At 34.2% G+C, this 15,024-nt stretch overlaps 2 long non-coding RNA genes across 2 annotated transcripts in view; one reads left to right on the top strand and one right to left on the bottom strand.

Moving 5' to 3' along the window:
* Positions 1 to 15,024, top strand: part of LOC309864302 — a 51,630-nt gene that overhangs the window by 11,504 nt on the left and 25,102 nt on the right. The window contains exon 2 of the long non-coding RNA XR_014311449.1: positions 11,775 to 11,837. This is a non-coding gene — a long non-coding RNA (uncharacterized lncRNA). The remainder of the gene's footprint in view (positions 1 to 11,774; positions 11,838 to 15,024) is intronic.
* LOC309864301 overlaps positions 983 to 15,024 on the bottom strand; it is a 75,436-nt gene continuing 61,394 nt past the window's right edge. The window contains exon 4 of the long non-coding RNA XR_014311448.1: positions 983 to 1,119. This is a non-coding gene — a long non-coding RNA (uncharacterized lncRNA). The remainder of the gene's footprint in view (positions 1,120 to 15,024) is intronic.

Below are 15,024 nucleotides of genomic sequence, written 5' to 3'. Positions count from 1 at the left end.
AAGTTTATTCTAAATTCTCCTTTCAGAATGTATTTAAAGAAATTTAAAAATCCTTGTGAGAAGAGAGTATGTGTATCAAGACTGGCTAACTCCAAGTTGCCTATATCCACAGTGTTTACAACTATATATTTCTTTCTTTAAAGTTTGTTTGCTTCTTTATTTTTAAGTAATTTCTACCTCCAACATGAGACTTGAACTCATGATCCCAAGATCAAGAGTTCCATGCTCTCTCGACTGAACCAGGCAGGCACCTTGAGTATATATTTCTTTAATTTAACAATCCCAAGCTTGAGCAAGGTGTAAAATGAATATAATTGACAACAGATACAGAGAATCACTATGTTTTTTTTTCAGAATTTCCAAAATGAAATTTACCTACATTATTGTTTCATGACTATATGGAATAAAATTAACACTGATTTTGCATGCAGAAAGAATTTAAACCTTAACACTATTACTCTCCATCTTCTTACCCACATGTATATCATTGAACTTTTTAAAGCTGTATCCTCCACATTGGTAACATGGAAATCATAGCACCTACCTTTCAGTGTTGTTACAAGAATTAAATGTGGTATTACATGATAGAGTGTCAGTTTTTATATAACTTGTTATAATTACTGACAAAAAAAAAAACCTCTTTGATGTGATCCAAGAACAGAATGGTCCATCTGAACAATCAAAGCATCTCCATTTTATGAACTAAGCAGTTGCTTGATAATGCTTGCTACTTACTAAATTTTCCTCTATATGAAAGGTGCTAGGGCGCCTGGGTGGCTCAGTGGGTTAAAGCCTCTGCCTTCGGCTCAGGTCATGATCTCAGGGTCCTGGGATCGAGTCCCGCATCAGGCTCTCTGCTCAGCAGGGAGCCTGCTTCCTCCTCTCTCTCTCTCTCTGCCTGCCTCTCTGCCTACTTGTGATCTCTCTCTGTCAAATAAATAAATAAAATCTTTAAAAAAAAAAAAAAAAAAAAAAAGAAAGGTGCTAGGTCAGATGTTGTCCAGATCTCTTCTTCTGCTTGATACCAAGTTCCAATCCTTGGGGTGGGTGAGAAAATCCTATATCCATATTATAAATTATCCTGTTTGCTTAATATATGTCGTATTTGATTTCTGTCACCTGTAAGTAAAAGGATTATATTAGCTGCTTAGATGTGTCACTTTAAATAATAGCTGGGTAAATGTGACACTAAAAATGGTCAACTAAAGCTAATAATTGCTTCAACAATCATCTATACTTTTTTCATTATATTTATCACACCAGAAATTGGGATACACTTAGGATTTTACATACTTGGATATAGTTTTTGCTTTTTTAAAAGACTTTTTATGAGCAATTTTAGGTTAACAGCAAAATTAAGAGGAAGATACAGAGATTTCATATATAGCCTCTACCCTCATTATGCATAGCCTCCCTCATTACCAACATCCCCCCCCAGAACAGGACCTTTCTTACAATTGATAAACTAGGATCATAATCAACCAAAGTCCATAGTTACATATCAGGGTCCAATCTTGGTGTCATATATCCTAGAGATTCAGACAAATGTATAATAACATATGTCCATCATTACGATGCATAAAGTATTTTCACCATCTTAAAAGTCCTCTTTGTTCTGCCCATGCATCCCTAACTCAGCCACCCCCAACTCTTATCAACCACTGATCTTTTTATTGTCTCATGATTTTGCCTTTCTAGAAAGTCACATAGTTGAAATCATATAGTACAAAACCTTTACATATATGCTTCTTTCACTAGTAATGCTCATTTAAGTTTCCTCTATGTCTTTTCATAGCTTGATAGTTCTTTTTTTTTTTTTAGACTTTTAAAAGATTTATTTCTTTACTTTATAGAGAGTGATTCCAGTGGGGAGGGGCAGAGGGACAGGGAGAGAGAGTCTGAAGCAGACTCCATGCTGAGCCAGGAGATTGATGTGGGATTTGATCTCCTGAACCTGAGATCATGACCTGAGTCAAAACCAAGAGTCTGATGCTTAATCGACTGTGCCATCCAATAGTTCATTTCTTTTTAATACTGAATAATATTTCATTATCTGGATGTACCAGTTTATTTATCCATTCTCCTACTGAAGGTCATCTTGGTTGTTTTGACAATTATGAATAAAGCTGCTATCTGTGTCCAGATATTTATGTAGATATAAGTTTTCAACACCTTTGGGTCATACAGTAAGAGTATGTTTAGTTTGTAAGAAATCTTCAAACTCTATCATTTTGCATTTCTATCAGCAATGAATGAGACTTTTCATTTTCCCACATCCTTGCCAGAATTTGGTATGTCAGGGTTCTGAATTTTGGCCATAAGTGCTAATAGATGTGTAGTGTATCTCACTGCTGTTTTCATTCACATTTCCTCAATGACTTAGGATGTTGAGCATCTTTTCATATGGCTATTTGCCATCTGTGTATCCTCTTTGGTGTGATGTCTACTAAGGTCTTTGGCCCATTTTTAAAATTAGATTGTTTTTCTTATTAAGTTTTGAGAGTTATTTGTATATTTTGGGTAACACTCTTTTATCAGATATATATTAAATATTTTCTCCCAACCCATGTCTTGTCTTTTCATTCTCTTGCCATTGTTTTTCACAGAGAAGTTTTTAATTGTAATGAAGTACAGTTTATCAATTATTTTATGGATTGTGACTTTGGTGCTGAATATAAAAAAGTCATTGTCATACTGGGTCAACTAGATTTATTCTATGCTATCTTCTAGGAGTTTTTTTTTTTAAGATTTTATTTATCTATTTGACAGAGAAATCACAAGTAGGCAGAGAAGCAGGCAGAGAGAGAAGAGGAAGCAGGATCCCTGCTGAGCAGAGAGCCGAATGCGGGGCTTGATCCCAGGACCCTGGGATCATGACCTGAGCTGAAGGCAGAGGCTTCAACCCACTGAGCCACCCAGGCACCCCTCTTCTAGGAGTTTTATACTTTTGCATTTTGCATTTAAGTCTGTGATTCATTTCAAGTTTATTTTTGTGAAGGGTGTAAGGTCTATGTCTAGATTCATCTGGGCTTTCCACTGTCTATTCTTTCACAATACCACACTGTCTTGATTATTGTGGCTTAATAAATATTGAAGGTCAGTAGTTTCAATTCTCCAACTTTGTTCTTGCTCCTCAATATTGTGTTGGCTAGTCCGGATATTTTACCTCTGTATATAATCTTTAGAATCAGTATGTACAGAATAATTGCTGGAATTTTAATTGGAATTGCATCACATCTATACGTCAAGTTGGGAAGAAAAGACATCTTGACAATATTGAATCCTTCTATCCATGAACATGGGCTATCTCTCCATTTCTTTAGGTCTTTTTTTATTTTGTTCATCAGTTCATCTTCATACAGATTTTGTACATACTTTGTTAGATTTATACCTACATATTTCATGTACCGTGGAAATGGTATTGTATTTTTAATTTCAAATTCCACTTATTCATTGGTGGCATAGGAAATAATATTTTGTTGAAGATCTTTGCATCTATGTTCATAGGAGATATGGGTCTATAATTTTATTTTCTTTAATGTCTTTGTCTGGTTTGGGTATATGGATATGAATTAGGAAGCATTCTCTCTGCTTCTATTCTCTGAAAGAGATGGTAAAGAATTGTTATAATTTCTTCCTTAAATATTTGGTAGAGTTCACCAGTGAACCCATATAGGATTGGTGTTTTCTGTTTTAGAAGGTTTTAATTTTGGATTCAATTTCTTTACAAGATAGATAGAGACCTAGTCAGATTTTGTATTTCTTCTTGTGTATGTTTAGGAAAATTATGACTTTCAAAGAATTGATCCATTTCATCTTATTTATCAAATTTGTGGGAATAGAGTTGTTCATAGTATTCCTGTATTATCTTTAAAAAAATTTTTTTTTATTTACTTGAGAGAGAGAGAGAGAGATGGAGGGAACCTGCAGGGGAAGGGGCAGAGAAAGAGGGAGAAAGAATCCCAAGCAGACTCTCTGCTCAGCAAAGAGACTGATTCAGGGCTTGATCTTGACCCTCAGATCATGACCTGAACTGAAACCAAGAGCTGGACACTTAACCAACTGAGTCACCCAAGCTCCCCCTCCATTATCCTTTTAATGACCATAGAATCTGTAATGATGTCCCTTCTTTCATTTCTGAAAATAATTAATAATTAGTTTCCTGCTTCTGGTTTTCTTTGTTAGTCTGGCTAAAAGCTTATTTAGTTCATTCATCTTTTCAAAGATCTAATTTTTTTTTAAAGATTTTATTTATTTATTTGACAGAGAGAGATCACAAGTAGGTAGAGAGGCTGGCAGAGAGAGAGAGAGGGAAGCAGGCTCCCTGCTGAGCAGAGAGCCCGATGCGGGACTCGATCCCAGGACTCTGAGATCATGACCTGAGCCGAAGGCAGCGGCTTAACCCACTGAGCCACCCAGGTGCCCACAAAGATCTAATTTTTGATTTTCTTGTTTTTTTCTTCTCCATTGATCTCTTGGTTTCTTCTGTTTTGATTTCTGCTCTAATTCTTCTTCTTCTTCTTTTTTTTTTTTGGTAATTTATGACAATTTTTATTATGTTTTTTATTTTAATTCCAATATATTTAACACACAGTGTTATAATTAGTTTCAGGGGTATACTATGGTGAAAAAATGTGATGCATGTCAACCTTGCACAAGGAACTTGTTAATCTTCTCTGTATCATTCCATTTTTTAAGTACATGTGCTGCTGAAGTGAGCACTCTGCTCTAATTATTACTTCCTTTCTTCTGTTTACTTTAATTTCCTTATCTTTTTCTAGTTTTCCCAGTATAAGTTTAGATTATTGATTCCAACTCTTCTATCTTTTTAAATTTTTTTTTAAGATTTTATTTGTTTATTTGAGAGAGAGTGAGAGAGAGCATGAAAAGGGAGGTCAGAGGGAGAAGCAGACTCCCATAGAGCCAGGAGCCCCAAGTGGGACTCAATCCCAGAACTCCAGGATTATGACCTGAGCTTAAGGCAGCCAGTTAACCCACTGAGCCACCTAGACGCCCACTCTTATCTTTTTAAAAATATATGCATTCAGTGCAGGGCGCCTGGGTGGCTTAGTGGGTTAAACCACAGCCTTCAGCTCGGGTCGTGATTTTAGGGTTCTGGGCTCGAGCCCCATGTTGGGCTCTCTGCTCAGTGGGGAGCCTGCTTCCCCTGCCTCTCTTCCTACTTGTGATCTCTCTCTCTGTCCAAAAAATATATGTGTGTGTGTGTGTGTGTGTGTGTGTGTATGCATTCAGTGCTATGAATTTCCCCCGAAGCCCTATTTCCACTGCATCTCACAGGTTTTGATAAATTGTGCTTTCGTTTTCATTTACTTAGAAATATTAAAAAAAAATTTCTCTTGATATTTCTTCTTTGATCCCTCTGTTGTTTAGAAATGTGTTGTTTAATCTCCACATATTTTGGGACTTTCCAAAATATGTGGAGATTAAGCAGCACATTATTTGTTATTTGTTATTCCATTATTTGTTTCTATTGTCTTAAATTAAGGTGCTTTTTTATGGCCCAGAATATGGTCTATCTTGGTGAATATTACATGTGAGCTTGAGAAGAATGCATATTCTGTTGTTGTTGGATGAAATAGTCTATAGCTATCAATTATATCCAGTTGATTGTTGGTGTTGTATAGTTCACCTGTGTTTTTCTGATTTTCTGCCTGCTGGATATGTTCATTTCTGATAGAGGTGTATTGACGTCTCCAACAATGATAGTGGATTTATGTATTTCTCTTCTCAGTTCTATCAATTTTGCTTCATGCAGTTTGATAACTCTGTTGTTAGGTGAATACAAATTAAAGATTGTTATGCCTTCTTGGAATTAACCCCTTTGTCATTATGTAATGACCCATCTTTATCTTTGACAACTTTCTTTGCTTTGAGGTCTATTCTGTTTGAAATTAATATAGCTATTCCTGTTCTCTTTCAATTAGTGTTCACATTCTATGTACTTCTCCACCCGTTAACTTTTAATATATATGTGTCTTTATATTTACAGTGTGTTTAGTGGATTGCTTATAGTTCTCTCTTGCTTCTTGATCCACTCTGACAATCTCTATCTTTTAATTGGTGCATTTAGACTGTTGACATTTTAAATGATTATTGATACAGTTAGATCAATATCTACCACATTTGTTACTGTCTTCTATTTGTTGTTCTTATTATTTATTCTTATTTTTCTCTTCCACTCTTTCAGCCTTTTATGGTTTTAACTGAACGTTTTGTATGGCACCATTTTCTCTCCTTTCTTAGCATATCAATTGTATATATATTTTTTGTTCCCTTGTCTCAGTGGTTGCCCTAGCGTTTACAGTATACATTTACAACTAATCCAATCCACTTTCAAAACACTATACCACTTCATGGGTAGTGTGAGTTCCTTATAATAACAAAATAATCTTAATTCCTCCCTCTTGTCTCTTGTATTATTGCTGTCACACATTCAGCTTGCAGATGAGCATATATATATATATATATATATATATATATATGTTATGCATATTATTATTCTGAACAAATTATTACCTATTAGATCAGTTAGGAATAAGAAAACATGTTTTACTTTATCTTCACTTATTCCTTCTTCAGTGCTCTCTCTTCTTTATGCAGATTTGTTTCTAACCTATATTATTTTCTTTCTGTCTAAAAAACTTCTTTTTAAACATTTATTGCAACTCAAGTTTACTGACAAAAAATTCCTTCAATATCAATTAGTCTGAGGAAGTGTTTATTTCTCCTTCACTTTTGAAAGATAATTCCACAGGATTCAGAATTCCAGGTTGATTTTTTTTTCTTTTTAGTACTTTAAGTGTTTCACTCTACACTCTTCTTACTTGCTTGGTTTCTGAGGAGAGATTGGATACAATTATTATCTTTTTTCCTATAGGTAATGTGTTTTATATCTCTGGCTTCTTGTAAGATTTTTTCTTTATCTTTGATTTTCTGTAGTTTGACGATGGTATCCTTTGGGGTAAACATTTTTGGATTTTTTATCCTTCTTGGTGTTCTCTGAGATTCCTTGCTTTGTGGATTGGTGTCTGACATTAATTTGAGAAAAATTCTCAATCATTATTGTTACAAATATTTCTTCTGTTTCATTCTCTCTTTCTTCTCCTTTTGGTCTTCCCATTATACATTGTCACACCTTTTGTAGTTGTCCTTTGGTCCTTGGATATTCTATTATGTTTTTCCTCAGTCTTTATTCTCTTTGCTTTTCAGTTTTGAGATTTCTATGAATATATTATCAAGCTCAGAGACTGTTTTCTCAACTACATACAGAGTTCTATTAAGTCCATCAAAGATGTTCTTTATGTGTTACAGGTATTTTTTTTTAATTTTACATATTTACTTGAGAGAGAGTGGGAGGGAAGGAGGACAGGGAGAGAGTCCAGCAGACTTTGTGCTGAGTGCAGAGGCCTATGTGGGGCTTGACTTCATGACACTGAGATCATGATCTGGGCTGAAACTAAGAGTTGGCTAGTTAACTGACTCACTACGCAGGTGCCTTACAGTATATATTTTTTAAACCTTTAGCATTTCTTTTTGGTTCTTATAATTGAATTTCCACCTCTCTGCTCATATTATCTATCTATTATTGCATTCTGTGTACTTTATCTACTGGAGCCCTTAGCATATTAATCATCATTGTTTAAAATTCCTGGTCTGATAATTCCAACATATCTGTCATGTGTTGTTCTGATGCTTGCTCTGTTTCTTCAAAACTAGGCCATGCTATTCTATCTGGACTGAAAGCAGAAGTACATTCTTCCACTTACAAAATATTTATCTTGCCCAAATTTGCCTAACCTATCTCTCATATGTTATACTTATTTTTATGAATATTTTAAAATGTTGACACTCTAAAAAAATATGACTTTTCCTCAAGAGGGAAAAAAAAAAACCTTTTCATTGTTGTGTTCATCTCAGTGCTTGAGTCATATAATTTTTACCCATCAGTTTCATAAAACGTCTTCATTGTAAGCTATTGGGATCAATTTGACAGTAAGACTTTGTATGTGAATGCATTCCTTAACTGTGAAGAAAGAAAGAAAGAAAGAAAGAAAGAAAGAAAGAAAGAAAGAAAGAAAGAAAGAAAGAAACCTAAGCAGAAGATTTAACCACTGTCCTAATTCTTCTTTGCTACTGCACTGTTCTTTGCAAAAAGGGTTAGAAACCAGCCCTGTTTTCTTTTACGTCCCTTTTGTTTTCCATCATGATTAGTTGAGAAGTCATAAATACATATTGTTTAACCATTTAAAAGAGGAAAAATAGAAATTGTTCTGTAATTATTTATGTAAAGCATACATTTGCCTACCAAATATACCATAAAATCAAGAGGTAAAATTTGAACATTAGACACATTTAAGTTTGACTTCTTTGAGGCTATCCATGATGACAGACTGTCTAATATGTAGGGCTTGTTCATTCCTTTTGTGTGCTGGTGTGTACCCTTCTGGGGTTACTACTTGAAGACTGTTCCATCTTCCAGCAAGTATTCTACCTACCAGCAGGTGAGAATATTACATTATGGAATTTATATAGACTTCAATGGCAGGGAAAAGGTTGTGTTCGTGGCAAGTTCATGGCATATGTGCCATTGCAAAATAGATTCTTAACCTGAGACCTGATACACAGCAGCAGCTTTGAAATCTATGAACATTTTTAAATTGTATGCAAACATTTGTGCATGTGTTTATATTTTCTGTACATGGAATCCATAATTTCACTTATATTCAGAGAGAGTTATTCATCTAGTCCCATTGCAGAGTGGAGCAAAAGAACAACCAGACCACTGTCAAAGTCCTATAGAGTGACATTCCTATAAAATTACCTCTGAGAATAAATTAAGAATCCAGATCACTCAGGCCTCAGAATTGACTTTTTTGGCCCAATTATCTCCTGTCACAACCCAAATTATGGCTGGTAGTTTTACACCAAGATAATCAGCTCTTTTGGTGCCTTAAAAATGGAACAGTTTTATATTTCGTTTTTATTTCTTCTGTCATGTTAAAAACATATAAATACATATTCAGGTGAAACTTTTGTTTAAGGCTGTAAAAATATTTCTAGGAAACTGACATTAAGAGAAAAGGAAATAAAAAGTTGCTTATCAACATGGTTAACTTTTCAAGTGAAAGCAATGAGGTACTAGTTTACCAATGTATATGCTAAAACATAAAGCAAGTTTGATAAGATTAATTGCATTATATATCAAGACTTGAATGATTTTTTAAAATCAAATTATTCTTTCTCACAATAAACCATGTCTTTTCTACTTTTCTCTGCCCAGTTAAGCAACACTAGATCTCAGAGTGTAGGTTGGTCATTTCAATCAATCTATAATAGATCAATCTATCATGTTTTGTATAGGGGAAGTGTTATTATTTCTATATAATTCCTAACAAACTAGAATCCCCCAAGCAACTTATGTTCATAAGAGGATTCCAGCTCCTTATTTTTGAACAGATTTATTAAGCACCTTCTTTTGAGCTAAAGCTCCCTTTAGCTTCATATTTGATGCCTAGAGATGTTTCTTTGATAAAAAGAATAATAATAATAATGAAGTTATCCTTCAAAAATATATTTCACCAATCGTTCATATTCCTTGCTTTTCATGCCATGTCTCAGACTCAACTTCTACTCAGTTCTTCCTTTGTCAGTTTCTTATTTTGATTTCAACTCCAGAATTAAGCCATATACATCAAAAAAGCAGTTCATGGGCACTTGGGTGGCTCAGTTAGTTAAGCTTCTGCCTTCAGCTCAGGTCATGATGATCCTTGGGTCCTGGGATTGAGCCCCACCCCACATTAGGCTCCCTGCTAGGGTGGGAAGACTGCTTCTTCCTCTCCCACTGCCCCAGCCTGTATTCCTTCTCTCGCTGTGTCTCTCTCTGTCAAATAAATAAATTTTTTTTTAAAAGCAGTTCACTCATAGTAAGAGTGAACAAAATACCAGAATAAAATATATTTCAAGAGGAAGGTGCTTTCCTTTATCTCTGAAGCATTTTACTACATTATTAATACTTGAAGATATATCTTATTTGCCAATTATCCAATACAATAAAAAGAACTAGAGATTCTAATTTATTTTTTTTACCAAGTCTCTCTCTCTCTCTCTCTTTTGTTTTGGTAAGAAGTACATTTTTAGAATTTTATAAATTTTATAAAATTTTAGAATTTTATAAATGGATAAATATGATTTTAAAAATGAAAGTTCATCCTTTGTATATGTTCTTTCTGAAATTATTACTTTAAATCATTATTTAAGTTTGTCATTGTATAGATTGTGGTGGGTGAAGTATTTTTTTTCTGTAAAAGGAAATTATCATTTATCTATGCAGTATTGATACAAAATGTCAGGGTTCAAAAAAAAGCTAAATTTAACAGCAACAATTGTAATCTCAAAAGTACTATATGATTGTAGGAAATGCTTTTAATGTGTTCTCTGAATTTATGGACCATAACAACAATAAAGATGATAAAGTCTGGTTGTGCTCGCATGAGGCTTCTCTTGAACATGGTGGGCAGTTGGTGGCACAGGTGGCAAAAGTGACAAGTTGCAATATCTTAGCATGATATGGGGACTATTTTAAGATCCATCCCTGTGGAAACTTAGGCAGATCAAAGGAACTGAATCTGATCTGTTAGTATCAAGCTATAATACTCCACATTGCTTTTTACTAGAAGTCCTGGTAAATAAAGGTATTCAATTAGTTTTTAAAAATTTTGCATCTTTACATAATAAAATTTTGATTTACAGAAGGTCATACTTTTATCATGACACAATTATTTGTAAAACAACAATATGAAAGACCTAAGAAAGCTATGTGTTTTTGATATAGAACACAAATTCTAGATAGGTTGTGGAATTCAATTAAATAAGAGATTATAAAATAAAATGTCCCAATACTGTTGCTACTCTGAGCTAAAGATCACCTAATTATTGCTAGTTGGGCTAATTGATACTGGGAAAAAAAATCAGGGCATAAAAGGACCAGTAATGGCTGGCTATATTTATTGTTTTCCTTACTAATTATCCTGTCATTTCAATATCACTAGCTTCAGAACATAGGTTTTTAATATTTTCAAAGCCAAGATATTCAAGTATTTTAAAGTTGGAGATTTCTTCTTGTTTTAATCAAAATTAATTTCCAATCTCTATGACAGTTTTTTTTTTTAAGTGGTCTCTTTGCCCAACATGGGGCTAGAACTCACAACCCCCAAACCAAGAGTCATATGTTCTACTGACTGAGGCAACCAGGCACCCCTCCACGACAGTTTTTAAAAAGTGGCAATGGAACTCATTTAATGGTCCCCAATTATTTTCAGTAGACTTCCTGGTGGAATCCTCTCATAAAAACTTTTATAACTTTTTCTAAAAAAGATAATTTTAAAGTATGGTAGCAGAAACTTCTAGAACCATCAATCTACAATGCATATTAACTAATCATCTCCTGGAAGTTTTAGAGGATAAAGAGAATAAAATTATTTGTTAAGCAATTCAGTTGGACCTGGGTATATTTAATTCAACCACATTTTTTTTAGAACCATGTATTTGAAAAACAGATACTCAAGTCACAACTAGCAATCTGTTAGAAGCACAGAAAAAATACATGAATCCCTCAATTATAAGTTGCCAGCAAGTTTGAGACACCTCATCCATTTTACAGTAGCTTTCAAGGGGAAAAAACTATATTAAATAAAGATAATTTTTTAACTTGCCAATATCTTTTATCCATATAATTAGATTTTTTTTTCTTTCAGCATCAAATCAGCATTTCAGAGTAAATTTTCTGCATGTCTGACATCTAAGAAATCTGCATTATGGTAGGTAGTTTCAATTATGGATAATGCCATGGTGACCCACTGCATTTCTTAGTTCCTGCTCAACCTTGACCTGTTTAACATCTTAAAGCTTGATAGAATTTATTTTCTCTTTTTTAAAGATTTTATTTATTTATTTGTCAGAGCGAGAGAGAGCACAAGCAGGGGGAGCAACAGGCAGAGGGAGAAGCAGGCTCCCTGCTGAGTAGGGAGCCCTATATGGGATTATAAGCCAGGTTGCTGAGATCATGACTTGAACTGAAGGCAGATGCTTAACCAACTGAGACACACAAATGTCCCTTGATAGAATTTCTAGGCACATTGAGGAATATCAGTGTTTTTCCTGCACCTTCTGTTTGGGTAAGATCATAGTTTATTTTGTAAATTAAAAATTACTTTTCTTAAACCAGCTGGGAGCTTTTCACAGATAGATGTTCAATGCTTTAGTTAAAGGCTTTCATTTTACATAAACAAGATCCCTATTTAACTTAAAATTCAACAGCAAATAACACAATTGAACAGATTTCTTCTAAATACAGGTTTGCACATGCATAGACAATGACAATGTACTGGATTTTTTTTTTTCTTTTTTCCCTGATGGCTGACAGGGTTCTAAGAAAATACCACTGTAAAATATAACCCAACTCTAAGTGCACTGAGTGTGAAGAGAGAAAACTAGAATTGAGAAAATGTGGTATGTTCAACTTCTTTCTTTTTGTATATCAGTCTTTCTCAGATCTTCTGTTTTCCTTTTGGATTTTACAGCTGTGGCATTTATTGAAAGGGTTAAAGACTTGAAGCAAAACTAAAGTGAGCAATAATTGCAACATAATCAATGGCAACCGTATAATAACATCTCATGGTATCTATTAAAAAAGTATCTTTTTTTAAAAAGCGAGATAGTTATCAGAGAGTTCACATGTTTGTTCATTCCATACTATGTTGCTGACATCTTGACTGTGGATTCTCTGATACTGACTAGGTAAAGTTCTTGCATGCTTCCCTGACTTTTTCTTTGTTGCTAGTTAATGTCATTTTCAGGAGGGCCCTTACTCCTATTCTACACCTTCCCACTTGGCCTCCTCAGTTCAGCATCCCACCTGACAGACACCATCTTAACCATGTAAACTGTAGTTGTAGCAGATTATGGTTGGATGGTGAAAGAGATACCAATTTTACCATATTAAGGCAAGAGGAGAATTAAATTGGTTCCTGTAATCTAAGGAAGTACAGAAAAACCCAATAATAAGTCAGGAATCACTGAGTCTGAGGAAACTCTGGAAACATGGGAGAGGCCCTGGACCAACTTAATTACGTGGATGAAAAGGTGGCATTTTCTAGAAGAGAACTGTTAATCAGACACTATCAGATGTTCCCTACAAAGCAAAAAATAAAGTCTACACATTGTTTATAATTTGTGAAGACTTTGTGACACTTTAGGTGGGAAAATTTGGTAAACAAGTATTATAATTCGTATTAAAATTAGTATTAAAATTAAAATTAGTATTAAAATTTGGTATACAAGTATTATAATTACAATAAAATAAAGTACTGCAATGGTGGATCACTACACATTCTGAAATTTTGCTCACCAATACTAACTTTTAAAGATTTAAAAAGTCACAAGACTTGCAAAAGTTAGATTGATATTAAAATATTTCTTCCCCAATTCCCATGATCATTTGCTCCATCTTCTGCTTCAGAAGCCACACATGTATGGGACACAAATATTCTAGCACTTTTCATTTTTTGTTTAGAGTCTGTTAATATTTTGAGACTGATTTATAAATCTAAGGAAGAATGAAAGTGTCAGAGCAAATGTATTCCATAATTTCCTAAAGTTGTTAGTAAATATCTTAAAAACAAGAGGAACAAGGGAATGTTGCTCTTGGTGAAAGAGGAAGAAAGCCAGACAACTAATAATAACAAAACGAAGCACATATTTTCAAGAAGAATACACTGGTGATGAGGAGCAGAGAAGCAAAGGAAAATTATTTTGGAATAACTTTTAAAGTCAGATGTAATCAAATCATCAGAACAAAGAAAACATGAAAAGCAAAGTTTTTAGAGCTCATTACACCTTCACCATTATGTTAACATCAACCCTGTTATTATCCTTGTTTTGTTACATGGCTGCCAGCGGCAGAGCTAGAGTATGAATGCAAGTCCTCTGGCAACAAATTAATGTCCCTTCTCTTACTCTAGACTGTCTCCCACTCAAGCCCTTTACATGATGGAAGGCAGACATGCCTTCTACATACTGAGAGTTAGAAGTCCTACCCCCAGTACCTGTTAGCTCAGGGACCTCAAACAAGTTACTTTAACCTCTTTGCACTTTACATGACCATCTATGCAATGAGAATGATGAAATCCTTTCTGTCATTATTGAGTTGTTGGAAGATCAAGTAAGGCAGTGCTTTTAAACAATAACATTTATACATATAAGGGATTGTTATAATTGAAGTACATAAAGAAAATGGTTGATGAGATTTCCCAGGCAGTAGTTACTATCTTTAACGACTCATGGTAGCGATAGTTGAAAATAATTTCTCTCTCAATTAGGCACCCTTGGGCCATTGTGGAGTTAGTATTGCATCCAGTTTATGTCTCCTCACCTTGAGGATGCTGTGAAGTGGGGAAGTTCAGAGTAGTTTAATAATATGATTAAAGTGGTGAATAAATAAGACCCATGAGAACAGGTAGAAGGAGTTGGAATTAATTAGTCTGGAGACAATAACCGCCTCCTAATACATGAAGCATTATCATAAGAAAAATGTAGACTGACTTTTATCCATCTTCTCTCATAAATGACCTGAAAGGAGCTTGAAAATACAGTATAAACATAAGAAGGAATCTACTGATAGGGTTGTTTGTTAAATATTAAAATAGGCTATAAAAAGAAGTTGTGGCTTCTTCTTTGTCAGTAATTTTTTTCCCAAGAAAAAATAGACACAAATCAATCAGGTATGGTCAGTGAACAGATGTACTTGCAATCAGGGAACTAGAAAAGCTGAACTATTGAGATCTTCTTCCAGCTTTCAAGAATTCTATAGTTCTCTGGCCACTTCCCTTGAATAATCATAACATGGGTAGATAGCAAATTTTTCTAATTATCTTAGTCCAAATATGCAGACTACATGAATCCGTAACTATCCTAATATATGTAGTTTGTTGTTTGTTTGTTTTAGAG

The sequence above is a fragment of the Mustela nivalis genome (assembly GCF_964662115.1).
Source record: "Mustela nivalis genome assembly, chromosome: 5".
In the NCBI taxonomy this organism is placed as follows: Eukaryota; Metazoa; Chordata; class Mammalia; order Carnivora; family Mustelidae; genus Mustela; species Mustela nivalis.
This window is presented reverse-complemented; position numbering and strand designations above follow the sequence as displayed.